This window comes from Macaca nemestrina, chromosome 15 (assembly GCF_043159975.1).
Source record: "Macaca nemestrina isolate mMacNem1 chromosome 15, mMacNem.hap1, whole genome shotgun sequence".
NCBI lineage: Eukaryota > Metazoa > Chordata > Mammalia > Primates > Cercopithecidae > Macaca > Macaca nemestrina.
Genome location: NC_092139.1, coordinates 45,744,375 through 45,754,773, shown reverse-complemented (window position 1 = coordinate 45,754,773; position 10,399 = coordinate 45,744,375). Strand labels below are relative to the sequence as shown.

Below are 10,399 nucleotides of genomic sequence, written 5' to 3'. Positions count from 1 at the left end.
TATCAAGGAATGGAACAAATCACTCACCTCATGGTCTAGAGAACACTGCAAAGTTGTCTGGCAAAGGAATGGATACAGAGAGGAGTGAAGAATCTAGATAATTATATTGCAATCCTCCACATCTTATACTGACAGTTGATTTGCTTTCTTCCTAATTAACATCTCAGGACTTTGACATCTTCAAGTCGCTTCACTTGTTTTGAGCACTTCTTTACAATGCAGTGGGTGTAGTACTGCCCTCATGGGACTGAGCTTCTGGCATATTTGTTTCAGAAGTTCTCTTTTTCTCCTTCTCCTCCCCTCCCCCCCTCCTCCCTTCTTTCTTCTCCCACATCTCCCCACTCCCATTTTAATCATACCTATTTCTATTTCCAATTTCAACAACTATTTGTTAGGTTCCTATTTATGCCGACACTGTTCACATACTGGAGACACAGCAGTGAAGAGGTGAGCCATAGCTGCTTCTCTCATGCCTAGCACAGGAGAAAGACATCTGAAGATGACTGCAGCCCTCTTGGGGGTGACGTTAGCTATCTATTATTAGCCTATACCTGAAGTCACAATTATACAGTTGATGTTTTAGATTGAGTGCCTTGGAACTTAAATTAAAGCATGACCCACATATTTAAGATGCTATATTTAAAGTTAAGATTGGTTTCTGTTCTTAGTCTGCAGTCAATCACATTTTCTCAATTTTCATTCTCTCTGTAGTAAAGAAGACACACGTTCACACACACATCAAAAAGAATACATTTAATTATGAATATGAACACAATGTCACATTCATTTCAATCTTGTTGAAAACCTGCTTAAACCTCCCAGAGGATCCCTCTTTGTGTCACAACATCATCTTCCCTGTGACAGATTTCACATTTTTTTTATATCACGGGGTAATGACTAAATTGCTGCTCAGGGAAACAGTATTTGGCTAAAGGAAAAAAAAAAGTTATTGGTGCAGGGGAAAGATTTGTGCCAGTATGAATGCCTAGGCCAATTTCTGATCTGAGTAATAGAATACAAATTATGTAATGAATCAATATATTCTCCACACCTTGGCAGAAAAGAAAAGGGACTGCAGCTATCCCAAATGTAATACGTGGCAGAATAGAATACGACATCAACTCATGGAAATTTTCTACTACATGTGTCCCATGCAAAAAAAGGGAAAGTGCCTTTTATGCCAAACATATATATCAGATAATGACATATAATGAAACGCACACATCTTCTGGGGGAAAAAGAAGCTATTACATTCTATTGAGAGATATAATGTATCAAAGAACTAAAAGGCTCCCTTCAACGCCATAATTTTCTTCAAAAAGTATTCTGGAAGCATTACACCACTGTAAAATACACCCATTAGGACTAATATTATCTACAATGATGTGAAAGACTATACACCTTTCGCAGATTAAACTTTAATGCAATCCTTCACATATGTTCCCTTGCACAATGATAAGGAGAGAATAACAAATTTGGTGTGCCATAGTCCATACTGCCAGAACTTTCTAATAGTTCCACATTTCTCTACAGAAGCTTCATGACTTTTTTTAATCCATCCACTCATTGCTATTGAACAAATATACATTAAACAACTACTATATGCCACGCATTCTTTCGGGATTGAAGGTAAACTGGTGAAATATGAAATCTCAGGCCTCATTGACCTAGAGCTTTTAAACGTATAAACAAATACATTCAGAGAGCAACTAAGTGCACTACAGAAAATAAAACAGGGCAATAGTGTAGAGAGTAGTGGGTAGAGACAGACCTGAATTAGATACGGGGGCCATGGAAGGCCTTTTTGAAGAGGTCTTCAGACATGAAGGATGAAGAAGATAGCTGTACACCTGTACATATGCACCTGCAGCTTCCTTCAGAGGTCTTCTCTTGGGTTCCTGGAGCCACTTGGGGCACGGAGTTAGAAGTTTATGTCTCCTAAGGGGAGCCAAACCCAGTGACTGACTGATAATGATATATGAAAACTCAGCTCCTTGAACCCAGAAAGAAAGAGCTCTGCAGTGCCGCTTGCACTCTTGAGAGTCTCATGGGATCAAGCCAAGGCTGAAACTTTGCCTGAACTCATATCCTTGGTTGGTCCTTCTTCTTTCTTGAACTGCTGCTTCTGTAACCTCACTGGTTTCAAGCATAGTTTAAATAAACCACCTTCACTCCAATCCTCATTGCAGGATATGCTTCTGGAAGCAGCCCCAGGATGTCCTCCACACCAACATGAGTCATAGAAAACCCGTAAGGGTCCGGGTGTGATGACTCACACCTGTAATCCCAGCACTTTGGGAAGCCGAGGCAGGAGGATCACCTGAGGTCAGGATTCAAGACCAGCTTGACCAATATGGTGAAACCCTGTCTCTACTAAAAATACAAAAATTAGCCAGGCATGGTGGCGCGCTACTTGGGAGACTGAGACAGGGGAATCGCTTGAATGAGGGAGGCAGAAGCTGCAGTGAGCCGAGACTGTGCCACTGCACTCCAGCCTGGGCAACAGAGTGAGACTCCATCTCAAAAAAGAACACACAGAAAGAAAACCTGCCAAACATGTAATGTGCCTTGTCCTGACATTCTTGAGTGGTGGCAGAGTCATGGGGAAAAGCACAGATGATGATGGGCTGTGGTCCTGGGTTTTCTACAATGTGATTGTGTAGCCCTAGACAAAGTCACAGCTCTGGGCTTCAGCACCTCATTTATAAAATGGGGAAATGGGGATTGTGGTGATTTCAGGGAACTTTTCCTAATCTAAAATAACATATTACACGTATGCATGTGTATGAATGAGGTATTAATACATATTCACATATGCTACACGGCTCTAGAAAGATAGCGGTGTTATAACCTATGGAGCTGTTGGGGAAGACTTTTCTAGGAAGTGGTTTTTGCTTGGTTACTGCTATGAGAAGAAATGCAGAACTGGTTAAGGACAAAGGCAATGATCAGAGGTCAGGAGTTAGAAGGGTTGTGATGCAATTATGGTGGTTCCACGTTAGATCTGAGTATGATTGAAAGGCAGACAACTCAATTAATGAAGGAAGAGAATGAGGACTGAAGTGAGAACACACTTTAAAAATGTGTGTTTTCTACATTTTTCTGGAAGTAGAATCTGGGAGAAACCATAAGATAAAAGGCCACATCGCGATGTTACTGAGCCCCCTCACTTGAACACAGTAATTCTGGATGCTCCATACCTAGAAAGCATCTTTTCATTTTTTAACCATCATTTTAAAAAAATTTAACTAGATATGTTTTTAATTGACATATAGTAATTGTACCTATTTATGAGGCACATAGTGATGTTTACATACATGTAAGATTCAGTGATCAGATCAGGGTAATTAGCATATCCATCATATCAAACATGTATCATATCTTTGTGACAGGAACATTCAATATCCTCCTTTAAGCTGTTTTGAAAATATATAATATATTATTTTTAACTATAATCATCCTAAAATGGTATAAACACTGAAACTTAACCCTCCTATCTAGTTGTAATTTTATATCGTTTAACAAATCTCTCCCAATCTCTCCCTCCCACCCACTTCCCCTTGCCCTTTCTTTCCCAGCCTCTAGTACCTTTTAAAGCTGAAAAAGGGGAAAAACTGAGAACAAGTAAAAAGAAACTGAACCTTATACTATGCAGAGGACATAACTCTTCATAAACAGATGCTTAGAACGTATTATTTAATGTTACCTTAACAACCATTACAGTTACAAAATATACATATATAATTAGCTGTACGATATCAGTGACAGAGTCTGGTCAATAGTGAGCTGCAGATTTCCAATTCTTCGACGTGGAGAAAATAAATTTCAAAGGGATGCAGTGAGGTTATAGAGCAGAAAAATAGTTGGCACAGGAAGCAACACAGCATGTAATGCTTTAGCATTGAACAGTTGGGTTTGAGCCTCAGCTCCCATCCCTTGCTGGCCGTGTGACCTCAGACAAGTTATCTAACTTCAAATCTGGTTTCCTCAAATGGAAGATGGGACATTGTCCATACTTCATGTAATTGTTAAAAGGTAAGCACTATTTCATGTTTTATAATATATGTGCCCAATCAAGATCAATTCTCTTTGGCCACCTTTTCCAGCCAAACTTTCTGGAATACATAGATCAACGAGCACCCCATCTGGCATTTACTGAGCTCCTTCTCCCTTCTTCTGCCTTTTTTCTTCTTATCCTATGGCTAGCTCTGTCCTCACTATTCACCTGGTGACCCCCAACTCCTTGAGAAACTACCAATCTTGATAAGTTGTCTTTTTAAGTTTATTTTCTGCACTTTTCCTTAGAGCATATTCTGGCATTCCGTCCTCGCTGAACACACGGTGGTCACTCAACACTGCCACTCTGGTCTCAGGGACTCAGCCAGGCATACCCATGTTGGAGAGGGCTGCCTGGCATCTATTTCCCAGCCCCTGCATCTACTTCAAGTGAAAATCATAACATAGTTCTTTTTTCTTGTGCTTCTTGCAAGCTTCTTGGTATAATTTCACCTAGGATTAAAACGCAGACACACACATCTTTATATCCCCAGGCATTTTGTGTTCTTATCTAAAATTAGTGCAGTTGCTGCTATACTATTTTAGGAAATACAGGCTACCCTTCACTCTTTACATCCACCAGCTTAGCCGGCTGAGTATCCCTGTGCAGCATGGGGTATATGGATTCACTACCAAATCCTGAAACCACCAAGCTGCTCCTTCTATTCCAGTTGATCAGCATAGCAAATGTGTGATTGGTTGGGTGCAAGAGCCAATAGAAAAGACAAAGATGATGTGGATGTGAAGATGCAGATGAGACACTAAGAAGAGGGTGTCTGAGGTCTGGTTCCTTAAAAGCAGAGCCTGAGATGGGGATGCTTGGCAAGTGGTGGGGTACTCTCAGGAGGGGCCTGCTGAGGAGGGAGAAAAAGCAGAACAGGACAGGGAAAGAAGGTAAGCAAATATTAGCTTTAGATCAAATCTAGGCTCATCCTGGTCCCACAGGGAGTTTTAAAGTGTGAATGGCACCAGGATCACTCTGTGATTGTTTGAAAGCTGCCTCAAGGGAAGGGCACAAACTATAGACACTTGCAGCAGCCTCCTGGAAGCTGAAGGTAATTGCTTCAGAAAACGAGGAAGCTGTGAGTCAACACCCAACACACAGCAGCTGGGAGGAGACAGGTCTCCATCTTGGCTAAGGGGACTTGTACAGGACACCACCCCTGGTGTGAAAAATAACAGGCACATTAGAGCAATAATAATAATAATAAAAGCTATAGAATGACTATAGAATGCATAGAATTCAGGGATTATATTTATACATTTGTTCAATTTTCCACCAATAGTATTGGTTCTTAGGTGAAATATGTGCTCAATAAATGATTAAACTAAATAGAAATTATAGTATTATAAAGTGAGCTGGAGAAAAAATGGTTATTAACTTAAAAAGGGGATCATCTGAGTTAATACCACATGGAGATTTTGAGTTCCACAGCAGTGGAAAAGTATACCTTGTCAACTGGTAGAATTCTGTCTTGTTTCACCTTCTTTAACCACCAGCAGCAGATATACTATGTGGTAAGGAAGAAAGGTTTTGGACTTGGTATAAAAAAGAAGGGAGCTGTAATCTCATCTTGGTCACCTACTAACTTTATCTCAGTGGATTAGACTCAAATGAACAGAGTCTCAGTTAATTCAACTTAAAAATTAATATTTAATAACTGTGCCACCTAACTCATGGTGTTCTTGTAAGGTTCAAGTGAACTAATGCAGCACTGAAATGCCTGTGTCTTTTTTGTTTGTTTTGTTTTGTTTTGTTTTGTTTTGAGACGTAGTTTCACTCTCGTCGCCCAGGCTGGAGTGCAGTGGTGTGATCTCAGCTCACTGCAACCTCTGCCTCCTGTCTTTGCCCCTTCTCCTCTGAATCCTTCAAGCGATTTTCCTATCTTAGCCTCCTGAGTAGCTGGGACTACAGGCACATGCCTCCATGCCCAGCTAATTTTTGTATTTTTAGTAGAGACGGGGTTTCACCATGTTGGTCAGGATGGTCTCCAACTCGTGACCTCAAGTGATCTGCCCACCTCGGCCTCCCAAAGTGCTGGGGTTATGGGCTTAAGCCACCGCACCTGCCCGATACCTGTGTCTTTAACGCACATGGCAGACTCCAACTCCTAGGGTTAGGGGCAGGAGTGACTGTATTGACATGGTAAGAAAGCTAGATAAGGAATGGGATCAGCTGGCCTCATGGGTTGGCACAAGCTACTTACAAACCATAAGGATTCCCTTTCATCATTTCTTGTTCCTCTTCCTATGTCAGCTTCATTCTCATGGACTTTACTGCTTTTCTTGTGAGACTGGAAATATGACAGAGAAGAGCTTTGAAGTTCATTAACTGAGAGGGAAGAAGCAACTCTTGGTTCTCACTAAAAGGAAAAAAAATACTGACTGTGATTCTCTTTTTATTGCACAGATTATAGACCCTGGGAAATGGGGTCAGTGGGGCACAGTGTTTAGCAGCCACTCTATGACTTTCATCTGAAGTCAGGAAAAAAACAATTTTCCAAAGGAAGGGCTGATCCCAGGAGAAAAGAAGATTTGGTGTGGGAGACAGAAGATGGATATCTACCGGGATACTAGACATGGTATCAGAAGATATGAGCTTAAGTATCTTTTTATGTATTGTGTCCTTGAGTATATATCAATGAATCTATCCAAACATCCAATAAAATGGGGATACTGATATATATATTACGAGGATTTCTAAAGATTGAAATGGATAATTTATGGGTGAAGATGCTTTGTAAAATGTAATATGCTTTGCAAAATGTAATGTGCTTTCAAAATTATAATAAGATGTCATTATGAATTGTGCACTAAATACAGAGCACTTCTCAGGCATATATGCATTTTAGATTAGCTTTTTAAATGGTGGGAAAAAAAGAAAACGTTTAATGGCTGCCTTTTCAAAGCTTGCAGCCAAATCTACCACACCATAAAAACATTAAAAATATGCACTCTAAGGAAACAGCCTTGGCTGAAGGTGGCACTATCTTCAGTTCGTTGCCTCTTCAGAACAGTTGTTCTCTGTAGGGAGTGACACAAGGTACCGTTTAGTGAGGTGTCAGCTCTGTAGAGTTTTCTCCTTTCATTCTCCGAAATCGAAAGTGATCCCCACATAAAGGATTTGCAGCTGTGTTGGGAAATGAGCTAGTCACGCCTCAGCAATTTATGGCCAATTTTCCATTAATAAGAGAGAATGGAGTGTGGTTCAATCACTTTACAATCCAAACACTTGTTCTTAAGAATGGGGGAGAGACAGTACAATAGTTTCATTCTGTTTCTGAAAGAGCATTAATTCAATATTGTGTATCTTTCAGGAAAAACATTTAGATGGCTCTAAGTGGTAGGAAGGTAAGTTTTACAGGAAAATATTTTGAAAGCCATGCATTAGAAATACCACCTGAAGTGCACAGGCAAGAGATGGGCCAGAGGGCTATGAGCACAGCCCAGGAAAGTGGAAGGGTTAGGAGGAAAAGAGAGACAGAATGAGAAGTGGGAATGGAAGTTTCAGGGCATAAATCCAAGACAGGATCTCAGTTTAGAGTAGATTCCCTATAGTAGGGCCCAGAACCACAAGTTCTAGGTGAGGCAGAGCTAGAGGATAGGAGACCAAAGTAGAGCCACAAAAGGTACCAAAGACCCAGGATGACGAGTTTGTAAAATTCAGGGCAAATAAAGAGTTAAAAAGGTGAACTGGGACAGAAGGACAAAAGCAAGACACCAGTCAAACTCTGGTCCCAGGGACTTGTAACACATTCCCCAACACACGTCTTTCTTGGGCTCACAAAGAAGAAGGCAAAATGTTGGTTGCAGGAAAGGACCCTGTGTGTAAATATAAGGATGAAAACTGCTTAACAGTCAGCAGACAGAGAGACCAGATGAGATTTCCAAAAACAGTGGAATATTTCTTATGTAGCTTCTATTTAGTACGCTCACCAGATCAATTTTCTCAGTTCTGTCTTTACAGCATGTTGATGGGTGATTGTCTTACTTTGGATCCCCTCAGAAGATCTAGAGACAAAGATTTGGGTGTAAGTTGTTGATTTGGGAAGCGATACCAGGAATACTCATGAGAGTGGAGAAGGGGAGGCAGAAGGAAAGGGAACCAAGAAAAGGTCTATCAGTGAGCAGGTGACTACTGTGGACAGCTTGGGGACTGGGTAGAATCTGTTTCAGAACAGTCCCAAGGAAGTAGAAGAATGCTGGACTATTTACCCATCAACACCTGTCCCTCATGAATCTTATGCCTGAGAGTCCCAGCACCACAGTAATTCCAGACTTCCCTCAGGTAGACAGGCATGGGCACTTGAGGAAGGAAGACAGCAATGCTGCAGTGACGGCAAAAGTGGGCCCAGGAGCCAATGATGGCTACAGCCAGCTTCCACTACAGTGACCCAAACATTCCCACTCCTCGGCCAAAGCGTCTCTCTAGTAAGCCCAGGCACTGCTCTTCTGCCTTGATAACAGGGTTACTTACCAAGAGTCTACTGGGTTTATTACCAAATATATTCAAATTATAATTGTTATTGTAATTATGAAAGAAAATTAATTTATGTAAATTGGATTTATGCAAATCAGTGAAATTTGAGTGCACAGAGAAAAAGGTGTTTCGGTGAAGTAGAAGTTGGATATGTGAGACAAAGTAGCAAACAAAAGCCATGTTTGTTTATTTCTGCTTGCCAGGGTAACTTCACAAAGCCCCTGATTCTGTGACGATGTGCAGCTCTCCGGAAAGATGCTTTGAAGACAAAACAGGATAGAGCACATGGATCTCTCCTGTCTCTTGCCTGGGTCACTGTATTCCTCAAAAGATAAATGACCCTAGTCCTTTCTTTTTCATACACAGAAGATTACATGTGACAGGGTTAGTGACTGTGCTTCTATAAACTATAAGCAAATGAACTTTAGTGATGTAAAACCAAATGTATTCTTACACCCAAACCTTGATGTGATTCTGCTTCAATATAACTTCTGAGTAACTTTGATGTGATTTTGCCCATACTGAGCCCCCATGACCTGGATATAAGCTGTGGGCTGAAACACTGGGCCAGACGGTCTTAGAGGACTGCTCCCAAGCCGGAGGCCTCGGCCTACAGTCCTCATTAAGACTGCTGAATACAACTAACTTGAATCCTTTAAAAAAACAGACTTTTTTTTTCTGTTGTCGGCAAATGCTTCAGAATGGTCTGATGAAAGTGAGCCAATAAAAACGGTTTGTTGAATTAGGTATGGCTGAGAAAACCGTGAAGGTATTGGAGAGAAATTGTAACAATCAAGAAAGATGATTCAATCGGATTGCTTTGCAAGTCACTTTCATTCTTGCTCCAATGTAAAGAAACTGAAGTTGGGTGTCACAGGGGATACCTTAAAGGTATGATTTATTAAGAGAGACAACACATAGCACCAATTAAGGTACCCAGAGTCAGAGAAGAGACCTTCGCTGTACATCAAAGATTCGCAAATGAATGTCAATTTGTGTTTTAAGTTAAAATAAAAATGTTTAAGGCACATATGAATCATTTTCATGAGCCCTTACTTTAGATAATTTTTTAAGTTAATCTACCCATTGCTAGCTTTGCGTTTGTTGCAGGAGACATGCTTCAACTCCACTCTGAGGAAAACACTCTGAGACTATAGCATGATTCCTCACACACAGTCAGCTGCCTGGAGTGTTTTATTTTAAGCTTCTCAAGAAAATTGAAGTACAAAGGAACAAGTGCTTCCTCAGCATCTTGGAAATTGGGATTAAGGGTCAAAAAGGTTGAGATTTCATGCTGAGAATGGTTGAGCCCAATCACAAAAATCTATGGGAGGAAAAAAAGCTAACAAAATTAAATGAAGATTTAGGAAAGTAAATATTCAAGCTTCACTGCTGTACCTCAGGGAAGCATTGTACTGTTACCAGGACACGACAATATAGCTTCGAAGATTAAAAAGGAAAGAACTGACAAATAAGCTTTTAGCTAATTTTCGGCATAAGAAAGATGTCAAATTCTTGGTAACATCAGATCGCAGATGCTTAAACTCCAGAGACTGCTTGGAGTTCCTTCTTCTTGTTGTCATTTAACAGTTTATTTAATGCTTTGGGTACTTGGACACTCGTCACTTAAGAAAGAGTCATTGTGTGGCTTTCAAGATTCAGAATCACTGAGGTTGAGTACCAGGCTTTGTAGGTTAGAAGACTGTTTTTGTATCATGTATGTATACACTGGCTTACTGTGGATAAGTTCATATTACCTTGGAAATGTTCTAACCACATCAAAGTAAGCCTAACCAATATTTTTTTTGTAATGATAAATTTTCAAATCAACAAGGTAAGCACACTGTAGCCTTTCTCCTAGAA

At 40.5% G+C, this 10,399-nt stretch overlaps 1 long non-coding RNA gene across 1 annotated transcript; it reads right to left on the bottom strand.

The window, feature by feature from the left end:
• Window positions 1-343: 343 nt before the first annotated feature.
• Window positions 344-8,746, bottom strand: LOC105481510 (uncharacterized). Its single transcript, XR_011613514.1, has 3 exons — window positions 7,993-8,746; window positions 6,264-6,419; window positions 344-4,509 (listed from the first exon to the last, which is right to left on the bottom strand). It is a non-coding gene; the product is annotated as an uncharacterized lncRNA (long non-coding RNA).
• Between the last annotated feature and the right edge of the window lie 1,653 nt (window positions 8,747-10,399).